Source organism: Calypte anna, chromosome 3, assembly GCF_003957555.1.
Source record: "Calypte anna isolate BGI_N300 chromosome 3, bCalAnn1_v1.p, whole genome shotgun sequence".
NCBI lineage: Eukaryota > Metazoa > Chordata > Aves > Apodiformes > Trochilidae > Calypte > Calypte anna.
Window position 1 is genome coordinate 59,578,048 of NC_044246.1, and position 17,995 is coordinate 59,596,042.

The 17,995-nt window shown below is 41.2% G+C and overlaps 1 protein-coding gene across 7 annotated transcripts in view; it reads right to left on the reverse strand.

The window, feature by feature from the left end:
* The window catches only part of EYA4 (EYA transcriptional coactivator and phosphatase 4), a 146,195-nt gene extending 129,044 nt beyond the window's left edge, over nucleotides 1–17,151 (reverse strand). For 5 of the 7 annotated variants that reach the window (XM_030446622.1, XM_030446624.1, XM_030446623.1 and 2 more), the window contains exon 1: nucleotides 16,676–17,151. The gene's annotated coding sequence lies outside the window, so the exon portion shown is untranslated. Of the gene's footprint in view, nucleotides 1–14,781; nucleotides 15,013–16,675 lie in introns of those variants that run through there. The other 2 variants (XM_030446626.1, XM_030446621.1) reach the window with 2 other exon arrangements.
* Between the last annotated feature and the right edge of the window lie 844 nt (nucleotides 17,152–17,995).

Consider the following 17,995-nt stretch of genomic DNA (forward strand, 5'->3'; position numbering starts at 1 on the left):
CCTTTGCATGAACATGCCGGATCTTCATAGTTCCTAGGGCTCTGTTGTTCATCTTCACACCACCTCAAAATTCAAATCCTCTTATAGAAAATGGAGCTTTTTGAAATAAAATTAAGTATATTTTATGAGTATTCTGCCTATCAAGACTTAAATCCTGCTTTACTTTAAGCCCAGTTAAAGTGGCTGATTATTACCAACTGCTAACACAATGATTTTTATAATGGCAGTTATGCCAATTGCACTTAGACCAAATCCTTTAGGATTTAGTTTTATAAATTTGTAAAAGAGGAGAAAAACCATTAGAGAAGTGATTTAAATAAGACCAACATTACTCACTAATAAAGATATAAAATTAAAGGATAATAGTAACCTCATGCTGTTTTATGAGGCAATAATCCAGTTACCAATACAACCTTGTAGTTTATCCCATCAAGAGAACTAGATTAAAAACAGAGGGAAGGAGGGCACTCTTATCCCAGTTATATTGGAAGTGTTTCTAACTGGGTTTAAATATTTTTAAAACTGTTGTTAAAAGTCTTAAACTCACAGAAAAGCCAGACTGACAAAAAATGCCTGTTTCTGCTCTTGATCCAGTCCTTGCAGATGTGGCTTTAAAACTGATGAAGTGTTTTATGCTCCCGGATAAAAATTTTACCTTTCTAAGAAATTCTTAATTAGGAGGAGTCCTGACTTTCTTCATCAACAAATGCATTTAAATCTAATTATTTATTTATTTAATTTTTATCTGTGTGAATAAAACACTTCATCAAATTTAAACTGCAACTTCCAGGACTGGACCATGAGAAGAAACATGTGTTTCCTTCCAGAGATACACCCATAAGCTAAAAAAGTAACCAAGCAAACCTATTTGAGGATCTGCTGCATACTGCTTTGTAAATGACTGAAAATGTAAGACAGCTAGGATGGAACCTCTCCCTTCACAGTCATTTCTTCAGAAAATTAGAACTACAACAAATAAAGAACTGACCTTAGCAGTTTCATTTTCTATGGGATGTCTATATTCCAGAAGAATGTGAAGCTTGAGGAAGCACAGGTAAAAACCAGCCTTAAATGCCTTAACATTTTTCCAAGAGTAATTCAGAGTCTGCTTCAGGCCCTCCAGACAGCCAGATGGAGAGATGGAGCTCCAAAAAGAATCCATCATCTGGTAGAGGAGTTCAGCGATCAGAAACATTTTTTCCTCTCTTTCACTTCAACCCAAACACTGAGGAAGAAAGTCCTTTCTTTGTCAATTAAGATTCAGTTGTACTAAATGAATTTATGGGGTAGGAGAGGTCTTCAGTTTCTACCACAAGAGTTTTCTTCACATGATTATCTTCTTGGGCACAATTTAGGGTTATTCTGTTTTACCTGAAAATCACCCACTGAGATTATATCACGGTGATGCTCTGTCTGTCTAGTACAGGAGCTGCAGAATCCTGCTTGCTATATTGTTTTTTATACCTTGAAATGTGTTGATAGGAAGCTTAAACAGAAAGGATGTCATTGTGGTCAACACAATTAACTCATAACCACAACTAACTCATTTCTATCACAGCCACAGGTTGAGAGTCAAAACATTGAGAAGTGGTCACAGATTGAGCAGTCTCCCATATTCTACCCCTCTGCTTCAGAAACCTTTGATATTAGAAGCACTTAGTGCTTATAACTGCAACTGAAAGTAGGGAGGATGTGCAGCAGTAAGGTGCCAACAAACGAGGACAGACTCCAAGGTTTGACCTCCCCCAGCCTTTCAAACCTCTGTCTGGGTTTGCACCATTCCTACAGAATATCAGAGAAGAGCGGAGCACATTTGAGGCACTATGAAAGATTATGCAAGGCAGGTAATGAGAAAATTAATTGCTCTAAAATCAGTGCAAGGAACTGATATGTGCTGCAATCTCACTAAATTATATAGATTATTTCATACTGGTTTTATACCATACAATTCATTCTTTTGAAGGAACAGAAAAGTGGGTACAGGCAGTAACAAACAAGTGCCACCTAACATTCAATCATTTCTTTCTTAGGAAAACATTCTTCAAGTTCTCTGCATGCATATTGCATACAATCAAGTGAAAAAGATAAAATATAACCTAATTTAAAAGGAAAACAAATGCTGATTTATTTGAATTTTAGTTGAGCCTGTAGCTTCAGTCCAAAACTGTATTTTGAACAGTAAAAACATGGCTTTTTTAGTCTCCAGTAGTATCACATTTGGAAAAGAAGAAAAGCCCATATCTCAGATGAGGAATGAGGTCAATGTGCTTTTTAACCTAGCTTTTTCAAAATGCAAGTGAAATTATCAACAGACAAGTCAATACTAAAACCATACTAAATTAACACTTTTGGAATAAACAAAATTCTAAGCACAGGGCTTTCTAGAAACTGCCTGTCCATGTTTGCTGGGGAAAAAAAAAAAAGACAGCAGCTTTTTTGTATTGTAAGGCAAAATGAAAACTCAGATCTCAATGTAATTTCAAAAAAGCTATTTCTTTATATTCTTCTGATTTTGGAACCAATTTATAGTTATAAATATATTACATTAACTATTTTTTACCTTCTTTGGCATTTGTGTTTTCTGTTATACATTTACTGTTTTGAAAGGAATGTACTTTTCTGAGGAAAACTGGCAGGTGGAGAAAAATATATGGAATTTCTGTATTATTTCTAGCTCTCAAATTTTGCTTTTCACATTCCTTTCAATCTCACTCTTGCAGGAAACTGAAGTGGCTTTAAAAACTTCAAGGCATATTTTGGCTTAGATGAGGTAACAGACCACAGAATTAAGGGGAGTATGGAATACCCATCTTTCCCTTCCTCCTCTTCTAATACTTTTTTTTTTTTTTTCTTCCTCAGGCCCTCATGTCACATCAATGAAATCATTCCTCAGTGTCCTCCAAGCTGAAGAGACCCAGCTCTCTCACCCTTTCCTGGGGCCCAAAACTGAACACAATAGCCCCGATGTGGCCTCACCATGGCAGAGTAGAGAGGGAGAAGAACCTCTCTTGACCTTTTAACCACATTACTTTTAATACATCCCCAGATGCCATTGGCCTTCTTGGCCACTCAACCCCTGACATTCTGTGATCTCTGAGGAGTTAGATATGGCTCTCTGGGTCACTTCATTTTCAGTCTGCTTGCTCTAGATGAGAATTGCATCCCTAGAGAAGTTTTAGATTTTTCTGAAACACTTTGTAGCACATTCAGGACCCACTTCTCTATTTGTTTGTGCCCTCTAGAGTGATGAGTTCCTTCCTGAGCCAGAGCCTTGGTGTGCAGCATGGGCCAATGTGCCCTACCAGCCCTGGGGCACAGATTATTTCAGCTCCCAGTGGCCCCTACTGGGAGGCAGGGGGGAACCATCTCCATTGGCTTTGAGCTATGCAGATGAATTGCTTAGGTGGAGAAGATACATTAGTCCTGATTTTGAATTATCTGAATTACTCTAGGAGTTCATCCAACAACTCAGTCTCCTTCTTGCAGGCTTCTGGGCACAGGTGAATTTCCTGTGGACTGCAAGCACTCAGATCATCTTGCCAATCACTTGTAGGGAAGAAACATAGGAGGAATTTCCAGGATATGCTGGAAAACAAATGGACTCAGCCACCTCCTCTACAAACTAGAGCCCTCACTCTCACAGCAAAATACACAAGTGACAGCTACGTGGAAGGGGCAATGCAGGAAATCTTCCACGATCTGGTCAGCACTCTCATCCTAGCACAGCATGTGGCATGGAAAGGCATAAGAACATGCCTATGTCTAAACTGGATGTACAGTATCTATTCTAATATATATACTGGTTATACAGTAAGGTTTCTAATGTCTACAGAAACTTTGCTTCAGAAATTACTTAGTTCCAAGCTGTGATGTCAGCTGTTATTAGCACAAAAAAAAACCAAAATGGGAATTAATAATAAAATCCTGGTGTTCCATCACCATGACACTGATAACTCCAAAGCTCAGGTTCACGCAAGATCTAGGGTCTGCCTGTTATGCCTGCTGGAGATGAAAGAATGTTTGCTCCTGGAAACACAGCTCAGCCATTTCCACATCTTGAGACAATAAAATTACCCATACTGGGTTATCATGTATGTTAAAAACAGGGAAGGGGTCTTCAACACCCATCAGGCATTCATAGTTCTCTGCTCATCATTTCCTTTTTCAACAAATAACAAGTTATGTCCCAGTTACAGCTGTGTAATTTCTATCTTCCTCTCTAAGCATGTGAATTCATGCCATACATCAAGTACAGTAACCAAAACAGATGCAATTCATGCCACCAAACTGCAATACACTGAAAACCTGTCAAAATTCATGTCAAATAATTTGCTTTCTTGCCAGTCACTAAACATCTGTTATACACAGTCTTGCAAGTTCTCTTTGGTCTTTGGTGAACATTTGTGTATTTGTCAGTTTAGTGCAGTTTGCTTCCTTGAGCTCAGTTTCCTAAAGGATGACATGGCTTTTGTGGTATTTGTAGATATTTCACTAAAGAAAAATTTAGATGTTATGCCTACCTTACATCAGGTACTTCTAATTTAGAAACAAGTCTCACCAACATAAAACCATTTAATACCTGTCAGAAGCAGGCATCAAGACAGCAACACATCCCATGAGGTTTCATCAGCTAGGTATATAAAAGAGGTAAAATAGGAAAGTTTATGACAGGAGCTCTTCCTGATATCCCATTATCATCATACAAGAAAACACATGGAAAACCAGGAAGACCTCTTGACACATGGTAAAAAACTGCAAGCACCATATCTCATTTTCTTGAGTTGAAGTAATACTTCAGTGCAAAACTGGGTACCAAATTTACAGGTACTCAAACGTGCCAACAACTGATTCCCCTACTCTTTCCATTCCACACATGTGCAACAAATAAGGATTAGCTTTAAGAATTTCAAAGTACAGAATTAAAAACTCAGCAAGTCCTCCCTTATCCTAACATTGCACAACATGCCATGAAATTGCCAAGATGGAAAATAGAGCTGTGAATCCATTGAGGCTTCAGGGCTTCCCAACTGCAAGAGACCCCTTTACTCACGCTTTGATTAGGCATGCAGCAACACAGACCCCTTCCAGATTAATCAATTACAGGTTATTCCAGAAAGAAATAAATAAAAGTAATGCTGAGAGTGTTTCTGGTATGGCTTTGTAAACAAATCTAATCTGGAATCCCACTGTGTGTGCCTAAAAATAAAGGGAAAGAGTTTAGAAAAAAAAAATGTAAACAGTGTTTTCAAAATCATGATTGATCAAACCTACACAGTCCCTAACAAAAAGAAAAATGGTGTCCGGGGAGGAAACGGGGGAGGTGATGGTGATGAAGAGGATGGTAAAGTAATACAAAGATGCCAGGTAGAAGCGTATTCTTTTATAATTAAAAAAAGAAATTAAAAATTGTAGCTTTGTTTTCCTACTAGGTGGCCGTTTCAGTGTTTTACAACATTTTTTTTTAATTTTTATTTTAGGAGGAAGGATTTTTGGTTTTACTACATGGAATATTTTGGTTAATTTCTGAGACATTCTGCTTTTTTTTTTTTTTTTTAGAAAATATCTGAAAACAAACCAAATAAAACATTTCAGTCCTTTATAAATAAGCCACTGAAAACAGAAAGAAAAAGGCTATGCTAGGCTGGACAGAACATTTAAAGAAACACTGTTGACTTGAATATGTTCATTATTCCTTCTTTCATCTCCCCAGTATACATGTTAAATCTACCTTTCAAACAGAAAAAAAATAAATTGCCTTGTGACACAAAACCAGTATAAAGTAACATTAGGAGTTATTTCTAAAACAGAAGACCTATTTATAGTTTTCAAATTTAGGAGAACCTAAAAATGAGCATAGACTCCAGGGTAAAAGCCAACAGCAGCTTTACATGGGTGGATAAATGAACCCACAGAATCCAATCACATGTTAAAATGAAAGCTGCAACAGCAGAGTACTTATACATCCTATTTGTTATAAAAACCATGACATCGTTTCAAGAGCATATTCAGCTGCATGAGTATACAATGATAGTTACTGAAGAAGTTCAAGTAATAGCCAAGATTCCTAGAAAATCTCAGTGAGAGAGGAAGATTGCAGCTTGCCCTTCCTCCTTTTCAGCTATCAGCATCGTTACCTGTCCCTGCCCAGAAGCTTCCACTCCTGTCCATTCCTGGACTGCAAGTGCTTCACATGAAGTTCTTCAATGGAACATTTTGAAATGCCAAAAATATGAAAATAAAACCACCCCACCAAAAAACTGGGCACTTCAGTTGTGGCTTGGTAGGAGAAACGCAACTTATTTTGTAATGAACAGTAGGGTTGCTGTCAACAGCAACAGCAAAAACAAACAAACAAACAAAAACAAAAATAAAAATAAAAAACAAACAAAAAACCCCACAAAAACCAACCAACCAAAAGAACCAAAACCAAACCGAAAAAAGAAAAATCCCAAAACCCAAATATTAAGTGCAAATATAAGTGCTGTGTAGTCCAGTTTGCTGATGCTCACGAGAACTATCAACACTATTATGGTTCCAGGCCCATCAGCAGTCACCATTTGTACCTGAAATGCCATCATGTCCTTGGAACAGCTCACCATTCCACTGGCAAATCTCCTCTACTAAAAGCCAGCACCAAATATGCAACAGAAAGCAATTGTGAAAAACAGGTACTCCCAGATTTTAGGTAAACAACTGTTTTGGCAACAGATCCTTTACCAGATTTCCTTTCCCCCACTTAAATATTTGTTAGCTGTGATCAAACTATGTTACATTCCCTTTGGTAAACTAAAATCTGCTCATTCCTAGAATGTGACATATTTTTTAGTTGTTTAATTACTCCTGCCGTCTTATAACTGAAGATCTTTTATTTTTCCAGCTTCCTTTCTAAAGCTAGAAGAGGGAACCACTTTCCAGCAGTAGCATCACCCATATTATCTACATGTTATGTAATCTCTGTTGCTCTGCCTAATACTTTTTAAAAACTATTACTACTCTTTTTTTGGCTATGATACCATTTTCTAGGCCTCCTGTTGTTTTGTTTTGGTTTTTTTTAAATAAACCATTGGCTTGTAGTGAAGCACATGCTACTCGCTCACAATTTACTCAGCAAGCCAGACTATTCTTAGCAATCTGCTTTCTTTATTATGTATTCTTCCCTCAGTCTTGGTAGTGGCACTACTACAGGCATTAGAGTCTACTGACAGAAATACAGGAAAGTTTGTGAGATCTCTTATTATCTCAGCAATTGATCTAATTAAAAGATTAACTTCTTGCAGAACTATCACAGTAAGGGATCACTACTGTTTGCATCACAGGTAAAATAGCTTTTGATCTGATGACTGGCCCCAGGAAAATTGTCTAATAGTGTCCTCTTTAAAAATTCATTAGGAAGAATTCTGGAAAACTATGCTTGAGTTTGCTGTTTAATATATTTCATTTGTAAAAAGTTGATTTTGTGTTTTTAAAGTTTAGTAATGAAAAAGTTCTGTCAACTCAAGACCCTTACAAAAGGGTTACATTACTAATCTTGCATCTAGGAATCAAACTTGTTCTCACATCAAAAATAGTGTCATTAGTTTGGCATGCTTGAGTGCTTCTAAACCTGTGATGTGGTATAACATACATATTTCAGTGTTACACAAGAACATACAAAAAGCATTTGGAATGTAGTAGCATATAAGTTAATACTTTGCAACAGTATGGACTAATAAAAAATAGTTGCCATAAAATAAGCACTTTGTCTACGGTGTCAGTAAAGTAATGGCCACTTTTGAGACATAATTCCACTTCTTTCCACAGGAAATAGTAGTAAAAGGACAAAGCCAGTCATGAGCTCTGCAGCCATTGGCAACTGTGTCCTTCAAGTGGATTCATGCCCTACCTTTGTTATATCTGCCCTTTGTTAGCTTTGGGACAGTGGTGCAAAGTCCTGGAAAAGTTCCAATGTCTGGTATCATATCTGAATTCCCGCCTGCCTTTCAGGATATCATAGCTGTACCCTCCAAAAGTTCCAAAGCTTTTCTTTTTCTTTTAACAAGTGTATGTATCTACAAATTATTCACAGTGACTCTAGTTGCAGTTAAAGCAAACAAAACACATCAATTAAACCTTTTGGTTAAGTATCAAGGGATAACTTTTGTAGACAATGTTTTCACCCTGAAAAATTCCCCCTATCCCACAGACTTGACCCTGCACTTCAGTTAACAGAGGTGGCAGATTAGGTAACAGAGACTGTGGCTGCACAGCTATTTCTGCAGCACCAGTGCCAGGCTCAGCAGTGCGGGCGCTGCCATTCATCCTGACCTTTGCCTCCCTGCCAGCACAGGCATTTGTGAACCACAGTGAGGAACAGATCCAGCTCAAAGGAGCAGCCAGAAGAGGAGGAGGAGAAAGCTGCTTAAAAATCACTGCCACAAAATGTGAAACCATAGCTTTACACTCTTCCATCCTCTGCCACGCAGAACAAATGGACACAAGAATTCAGATATGGCACAGCAGGGAGTCACACACAGATTATTGGCACTACTGCTTGTATGAACCAAAACACTCAGGACATTGTTAGGAGGGAAAAGAAAACAAAACAAAACAACAACAACAACAACAACAACAAAAAACCAAACAAACAAAAAAAAAACCCCACACAAAACAAAAACAAAATAAACCAAAAAAACCAAAACCAAAACAAAACAAAAACAACAGACATCTTCCTAACCTTCCCAATTAAAATGCTGCAGGCTCAGTCCTTATCTGACAATATCTCCCAAGCTGGAGTTCCAATCCTGGACTTCTTTTGATGTAGATCTAGGTAAGACCCCCAAAAGATGGGTAGTTTCACTACTGTTTTAACAGTTTTAGCCAATATCTAGGTGACAGATGCTCCCTGTTTTCACCCACCAGCCTCCCAAGTGAAGTTAAAAAAAAAAGGGAATAAGGGAGAGACACAATAAGGTTGGAAGAAAAAACTAGTATAGGTTTAACGAAGTAGTGATAAAGATGGTGAACTACAAATATATATAAATATGTAACTATGGAACCTGCACTCCTTAGTTGCTAATTGCTTCCCAAGCAGGAATGTCCCACTCGGGACTCAGCAGCAGATGGGGCAGCCCAGGGTTCCAGGCAGAGTCTGCAACAGCCCCAGAGCAACCGAGCCGGTCCTGCTTGGGACAGCAGGAGACGAGGAGGAGCAGCAGCAACAGAGAGAGCGCAACCCAGGCAGAGGAGGGGTCCCTGAGGAGCCATTTTATACTGAGCGCCAGGGGCAGGAGCGCTGTGATTGGTCCCTGTGGGTCACCTGACCCGCCCTCCCCTCCCCACCGGCACCGCCGCTCTCCGACCGGCACCGGCACCGCCGCGGTCCCGAACCGGGTGGGGCAGGGGGGGGTTCAGAAGGTCTCGGGTGGGTATGATCGAAGGCGGTTTTAAATCCTGGTCCTCTCAAAGCAGGACAACCATGATGGAGGAACCCCTTCCGCCAAGTTTGTCTTGAGCCAAAAATGTGAATACTCAGCTAACCGCTGGAGAAACTAGATTATAGTTTAATTGGAAAACAAGCAGGATGATAGCTAAATAGCTACCAGCGATGAGGACGAAACACATCAGCTGCCCATTGTAGCTGACAGACCCTACTCCTCTTCTTGCAGGTAACTCCCATCCCTACTGCTGCACAGCAAGCTCAGCACTTGGATGCAGCTTGAAAACAAAAATTGCTTCTCTGAAGCAGAATCAATTTAATCAAATATATACAAACATTACAGCAGCTCCTTCTATCACATCAGATTAGAATAAACATACATATAAGTGGATGAATGGAAAGCTACTCTGGTCTTTCCCCTCAGAAAACCTATCTCAGATCCAAACCGTGCCTTGGAGTAACCTGAAAATTTTATTTTGGAGACCCTTTTCCAGAATATACTCTTTGTAAATAACCCCTACTGTTCATCCCTATCAGTTTCCAGCTCCCTAGTTCTCTGCGTTAAGAAGACTTGAGCAGCAATTTGAGTGTGAGCTGCATTGCTAGAACTCGGCAGAGAAAATGTGAGTAAGGTGCTTGAGCTGTGCCTGGTTTTCTGAAACCATGTCCATGATGGAGAGCTGGAAGAGAGACCTCACATATAGCGTGGTGTCAGGATGCATAAAACAGAGTGTGTAGAGGCTGGTTTAGCTGGTCTCACTTGGGAGTAAGGTGAACTTTGTTTTCTGTGAATCTTTGGGAATACCCTACAGTATATAAAAAAGGGACATCCAGGTGGGATTTTGGCATAGTAAATGGATCTCACAACTTTCACTGAATAGGCTTGGCATAGATGAAATGAATGAGTAAATGCGACCCAAATATTCACTTCTCTAAGCAACACAGTTGCCTGAAGGGAATTTAAAATCATAGCAAATTAACAATGTTTCTAAGAACATTATTTCAGGAAAAATATTATTAGAAAAGGCATTTATGTGGTCATTTATGAAGTGCTGTAAAAAAGGAAAAAAATAAAAAAAAAAAAGAAAAAAGATATTCTAACACAGGAGTACGAAAATATCTTAAAATGGAAGAAAACATGAATATAGAAATTGGACATTCATATTTAACCCTCCTTTTTTAAATTTTTTCTAAATACTCTGTGCATGGGATCTCACACATACAAAGTACTTTACGATGCATTCACCCCCCAAAAAACACCCCCAAACCAACAAAACGGACTGCACTAAGAATAGAGGACTAGATACTCATCTGGCATAATGTGAGACCACTCTAGTAATTTCAACATTCCTACTCCAATTTGCAACAGCTCAAGACCTGGCAAAAAATAATCAAGCTAAGTTTTCAATGACCTCATGTACTAGCATTGATTTCAATAGTAATATACACATAGTGATAGAGAAGAATTATTGGAAAAGTTGCAAACTCAGCTCTGTATTTCTTTTGCTTTTGTGGTCTAAGTCATACCTTCCATGGTATTCTAATGCAGGTTTTTGTGGTTTAATTATATATGTGTCAAGAGCAAAATACTTGCTGTATCTACACAATTAAAAAAAAAAAAAAGAAAAAAAAAAAAAGAAAAAGAAAAAAAGGCAGCAGTCATTTTTTTATACTGCTGACAATGTCAGCTTGTACTGGATAATGTCACAATAGTAACAAATTTTAATGTTGCCAAAAAATCTATTATGTATTGACTTAAATATGTAAGTTAAAAGTTATCACCTATATGAAACCTAGTCTTCTAAATGTTAATATCTGGCAGGCTGCTTTGGGAGGTCTTTTTGCAATCTGCTGCTCCAAATTAGTAAAACTGTGTAGTCCAGCCACAAAAGGAGGCAATCCTGGAGTAAAGACATAGTATTCACTCAGCCCAGACAGACTCAGTTCTTCACACACAGCACTTAAATTACAGAAAATTAAACAACCCTACACATAGACCTGCAACATTACTTGCTATACTGTGCTTCTCTGGACTGTTGCATCATGAAAAATTGGGATTATTTTATTTTATTTCCATTTTTAATTCTAGTGAAGGAATTCAGACTCCTGAAGAGTTTAGATCAGAAAATCTTTAAAATCTTACTTTTCAAATCCTTGGTAACTGCAGTCTAAATCAGAGTTTAATGTCTAGTAATTGAGTCAAATAGCTTAAGAACAAGTATATCCTAGTCTCACTAGTATATGGACTTCCAAAATATATGAAGAAGACAATCACTCCTCATTATACTCTTCCCTTACCATGAAGAAGTTTTAAACAAATTGAAAATAAAATGGTTCAACTTTAGTATTCCTCAGACAGCCATTAGCATTTGACATTGTGCTCAAGTCTGACAAGTAGCCTATATACAATCCTGTGAGTGAGACTGCCCAGTAATGCATTTTGGTATAGGTTAATCAATCATCAAAGTAATTTTACTGTTTAACATTAAAGCAAAAGGCAGGGCAGCTATTTGACACATTTCTCAGGCTTAGAGACAAAAAGAAGACAGTGCTGTAAAATACTTTTCACCAGGGTCCCATATTACAGGCATCCCAAAAGGAATCCTTCTGGCAGTATTACAACCTACAATGTCGACTAAAAATGTAAGTTTTATGGCCTTTTCCAATAAATTTTATTCTTTACTTGACAGATAAGCACTCCTCACATCTGAGCTTTTGCATTGCAAAGTGCATCCAAGTTCCTTTAAGCACTTCTGATTTAATGACAGATTTAATAACATTGCAACACAGAAATGTGGACTTGGCCAAAACCATTATTTCTGTGTAGGAAAAACTAAAACGTCACCTAGTACATACAAGTAAAGCAGAAAGCTTTAACATACATTGTAAAGCCTGGGGCTTCAATAGGCAAAACATCCACTGACTTTAAAAGACTATAAAGATAATTTATTTTTAACAACGATTTTTATTTCATTTTGAAAAGAGTAGCAGCTTATGCCTTCAGTAGAACCATGCCCTGAAATCTCAGGGGTGACTAAAGGGCCATGCCAAAGCTGAAAGGTTTCAAATATCAAACTATACTATTATGTCAGAGCCAGTAAGATCAATTAGCGCTTTTCAATGACAGAAAAGGTTAAGTTGGACACATATTTACACAAATATTTAAATCCAAGAAAAAGAAAAATAGCACATGTTAACACCACATATTAAGAGTTAACTTATGAACCTCTCAATTGATTATTAAATTTCAAAACTCTTCTTCCGCTTGCACAACATAAATACTGCTTTTCTAATGTAAAAGGGCAAGAAGATCATAGATGTGCTAGGCAGCAGAAATAATATTGGATTCTCAAGAGCAAAGCAGTTTGTTTGAGTGTTTCTGCTATCAGATTTGGGGATAAACTTGACAGATATCTGTTAGTCAGATGCCTCTGTGTTTGCATTCTCCTTGCAAACCCTTACAATACTGAAAAACTAATTATAATGAGAAAATAAACCTATTCCCATGTTCAACTAGAAGACACTGAAAACTACCATATGACAAAAAAATACCAATCTGTGAATTAGCTCACCTTAAGTCTGGAAAAAAAATCAAGTATACATTTTCTGTAATTAAAAGCCATACAGAAACATCCATACCAGGAAGAACAGAATTTACGTTTCAGCTCTTGGTATCAGAAGAATACTCACTGGAAGTACAGGTATAACTGAAGTTACTTTGATACATGTTATTATAAGTGCTGCTGCAGTAAACATAGCTTGAACAAAATCTCATGTTATAATATCAAATAAAACTAGTAAAAATAAATCAGAATGAAAGTACAGGAGATGAAGAAAACCAAAGGAAAAAGAACATTGTTGAAATCAATGATTTAGATTATAATTGTATTATTTTGAATGAAAGCAAAGCAAGTTTACATTTGTTCAGCGATATATTTCAAAATGTCTCTTTTTTTTTAAAGTTCACTTCTCTATTTATTTCTTCAAGGAGTGATTTGAAATATTTACTACCAGACAGTACCTAATTTTAGGTTTTAAGTGCTTTAACAGCTCTATGAAATATGATCAGCAGCTGCAATATAGAAGTATGCTGAATAAAATCTCCTTATAAAAAGGGAGACCTGTTTTACCCTGAGTTCATAAAACCCTTACTTTCAAGAAAGAAAAAGATAACACAGAAAAAAAAATTTATGCTTGTGTCCTTGAGCATTTGACAGAAATTCCAGGAATTTCTTTCTTTTTTCTGAATTAACTTTCATATTTAATAGAAGGCAAAGGGTTTAAATTTTAATGGTGGAAGTTTACACTGAGCATCATACGATACCACCAGGTCATCAGGGAAACATCCAGGTACCTTTTGCACACCAAATTTCAGTGCTTAACAATGATTAATCCTAGGACTGAACGGTAAAAGTTGCATAAAGTTAAAAGAGCAGCCCTCATAGCTTGCATCAGAGGCTAAAAATATGCAACAGGATACTATCTATAGCTGTATTTCTAGTTGCCTTGTTTGAAACATTTTAACTGGGAACTGCAACTAACTGGTAACCCACCTGTTTTCTACTCATTAGTTTGTCTATCCCACTGGTGTTTGGTGTTACCCGTTCAGAAGAATAAATTTCTATTGCAAAGTGTTGTGAAGCCTTTAAGAAATACAAATCCAGCAAGAGTAACTTTCATCTACATTTATTAGCATTACAACCACATACATATAACAATTTATGACTGCATATGAATTACCTGAACAAAGATACATAAAAGATTAGTCAACGTACTCCTACTTAATTTTTCTTAAATTTGATTGAAGAACATTTGGTAACAGAAATACCAGAATTTTCGAAAGAAAGCCAGAAGAGCTGTTTTGGACATAGCCCAGCTAACGCTAGATGTCAAACATAAAGGAAGAATCACAGGCAAAAGAGAGAAATGTAAGTCTGTATTTCCACTTCACTGACAGTATGATACATATTGTAGGTATGCAAACATTTGTTGTTGGGGCAGCATTTCCAGAAACGCTAAGAGAAAAAGTCACACCCACAGTAATATTACAAAACTGCTCTTCTGAATGTTGAGAAAATGAAACAATGATAGAACCTGAGCTTTGATGCAAAGTACACTCTTCAGCTAACAAATAAACACTGAAGTCAGACAAAAAACAAACAAACAAAAAAAAAAAACCCAAACAAAAAAACTAACCAAACAAAAACCAAACCAAAACAAACAAAAAAAAAACATACAGAAAAAATGCCTGCCTTTTATACCGCACTCTGAACCTTAACCGTTGATTATCTTAGATACACTTTCTGGTCTCAGCAAGAGAAACACTCAAAACAAATCTCAGAAAACTGAAAACACTGGTTTCTTACTGTTCTGGCATGACTTCATGCTTAAAAGCGAACCGGCCAAGGCGCTCCCTTGTCTGGTACAGCTTGCCTCCCGGAATTTGTGTAAATACCAGCTATTTCACATCGCCGCTCGTCAAAGAAACCTGCACCTCTGGGTGCTCAGCTTTAAATCCTGCCCGCCTGATAACGGGAAGGCAGCAGGGTACCTACTTGGCTCTCCACGGCAGTTTCATAAACGTAAATGAAACTTAATGAAACTTTAGATGCCAATTACCGGCTGGCAGCGGCGCTGCCGCGGGATGGATGCGGCTCTCGCCCCTCGGTGGAAAGCGCCGCGGGGCTGCTCCCCGGCGGGCGGCTACCGGGAGGGCACCGGGGGGGGGGGGGTACCACGGCGTGGAGGAGCCCCCGAGCCTCAGGGAGAAGCGGCCGCCGGATCGGTGAGAAAGAAACCCAGCCGGGGGTTTTCTGAGGGTATCTGATTTTGGACGTGTAGTGACAGGCGGAGAGGGAAATTAATGGCCAACAGCCCACTCGGTTTGAACACACAGAATCCTGTTACCTCCTCACGGATCAAGTACACACACACATACACACACATAGGCTTCCCCACGTGGAAACGCTTTCAAACCAAAACACATGAACCCGCACCGCCAGCGGAAAGGGAGGCGAAATCCCCGAGCCGGGTCTTTGCTTTGCCTCTGTCTCCCGGAGCAGCGGGGACCCGCACCGAGGGCGGGGGCGAGGTGGGACAACCCGAAAACGCACCATTTTGTCCTGAAACCACAAGGAAAAAAGAAAAAAAAAAGCCAGGGCGGGGGAGGGGAAGGGGACGAGGGATCCCTCAGGGAGAGGAAACGGCGAGGAACACAAACAACGGGCAGCTCTGTCCCCGCTGCCCTCAGACACCGGGAAAAGCGGCTGCAGCAGCCCCAGAGGTGGCTGTCGGCCGGAGGCATCCGGCCCCATTAGCCGCCTCCCCCCCAGGGCTGCACCCCCGCGGCGCTCCGCCCGCAGGAAGGAGAGCAGGGGAGACCCCCAGGCGGCGAGGACAGAGAAGGGCTCGGGAAGAGCGGCGGGGACCGACAGGGACCCGGAGAGGGCAGTGGGACCCACAGCCCGCCCCTGCCTCCTATGCCTGCATTCCCGGCCGAGCTGCCTCAGCCCCGCGCTCTAAAACTCTGGCCTTGCCGGCAGAAATGAATGTTTCAGGAAGGGGCTCGCTACCACCCCTGGATGTTTTCGTGCCTCTCTGGTCGGAGGGGTCCTCGTGGCCAGAAAACTGGTTTCTTTCCAGCCTCCAGTCGAGTCCCTGTCTGCACCAGTCTCGGCCCTTACAGGCGCGGGTGGGCGGCAGGGCAGCCGGCAGAGCCCTCCCGCCCGGCTTTCCTCCCGCCGCGCCCAGGCGGGTCGGTATCCCCCCGGCTGTTCGCGGGGTGCAGCCTGGGCCCCACATTTCCGCCGCTACGAGGGTGGGCGGGAGGCGCAGGCGGGGAATAATGCGATAGCAGCCGGCACTGGGTTTACCCCAGCGGACAGGGTAACTGGCAGTAGACGACGAGTGTCACCTCGAGAGAAGCAGAAAATCCGTCTGGACGGACAAAAAGTCATCCCGTCCGTACCGGAGACGAGTATAGGGTTTTTTGGGAACTAAACTAGCGTGGGGTCGGGGAGAGAAAGCCCTTCTCTGTCCCGCAATGGACAGCTGCGCATCGTGTTTTACAGCAACTTTTTTTTTTTTTTTCTTGGTCATCGGACCAACACGAGAAGAATGCCAAATATACACTAAACACAAGCACAGGCACACACCCATCTCCACGGACACATGCACATGCGAACCGGTTTCCTACATCCACCGCTGAGCAGGAGGGGTGGGAGGAGGAATTGGGTACGAGGAAGTCAAAGAGACACTCACCTTCTCGCTGCCGGTATATGCCGCTACCTTTATTTTAGGTCTGCTCCTTGTTTATTTATTCTCGTCCCCTCTCCGAGCCGAGGTTCTCCTTTTGCACTGTTCCTCTGGTAAAAACAGGACATCCCCTCTACAAGTCCCCCCCTTTCTCCACACACAAATAAAGCGCAACTCGGAGCGGGAGACTCGGGGCGGGGGGGTGGATGGAGGAGGAGGTTGGTACGGGAGAAGCCAAACACTCCTCGCACTTCAGCTAGTGCAAACAGTTGCCTCTCACTCACAGGCACGTAGAAAGTTTCCCTGGCAAGGGACAGGACTTTGCTAATAAAAGGTAACCCCCTCCTTCCCTCCCACAAAGGTCGTCCCGGGAGCGTTGAGGCAAGGGGCGAGGAGCGCAGTAGCCAGCGCGGCCCCGGGGCGCCGCTTTGCACTTGTGCCGGGAGGAGCCGCCGGGGCTGAGCCCTGCGCCGGCCACTGCTCGGCGCGGGAGCCCCGCCGCCCCTCTGCCTGCCCCGGGCCGCCCAGCTGCCCTCCCCGCTGCCCTCCCCGCTGCCCTCCCCGCCGCCTGCCCCGCCGCCTGCCCCGCCGTCTGTTCTGGGACGCCCCGCTGCCCGCCCTGGGCTGTCCCGACGTTCCGCTGCGCGCCCCGGGCCGCCCTGCTTAGCACGACTGCGCTGCCCACCCTGACCCCCTGACCGGCTTCCCGTCACCCTCCGGCCGACATGCACCTCCGAAGCGTCCCTGCCAGCCCGCCGCCCGTCCCGTTGTCCACTGCCTCGCAGCCCGAAGCCTGGGCCCTTTGCTTTCACTACTCCCTAGCAGCTACAACCAGTAGTGATGGAAGCAAAGGCGGCATGGATGGGTAGCAAGTCAACCCGTGGTTGACTAACATTAATCCACTCGAGTACAGGTACCAAAGTCTGCACTTCGCTTTTTACTTTTGTTTCAGCTACAATTAACCAACACAGTAAAGTAATCCCGATTTTTTGGGAAGGTTGGGAGTACATGAATAATCAAGCATAATCAGTCACTACACAACAGGTCCTGTTGCTGGAACTTTTTATGGGATGCATTTGCTTCCTTCCTCTGAAGTTGGTTACTGTGGATGGAGACAAAGTTCTTTAGTGCTCTGAAACTGAGAACTCTCTTCTGCTGGAAATCCAGTGGCTGTGTTTGGATCTCTTTGCTACCTAGTGTGGAGAAGCAGAAGAAAATCTCTAATGGCCTAATCACATTTCATACTCTTATTCTTCACTTTGTATTGTCTCCTGAGTATTCTCTGAGCCTGGAAGTGGCTCTTGCTCAAGCAGCTGCATCACCCTC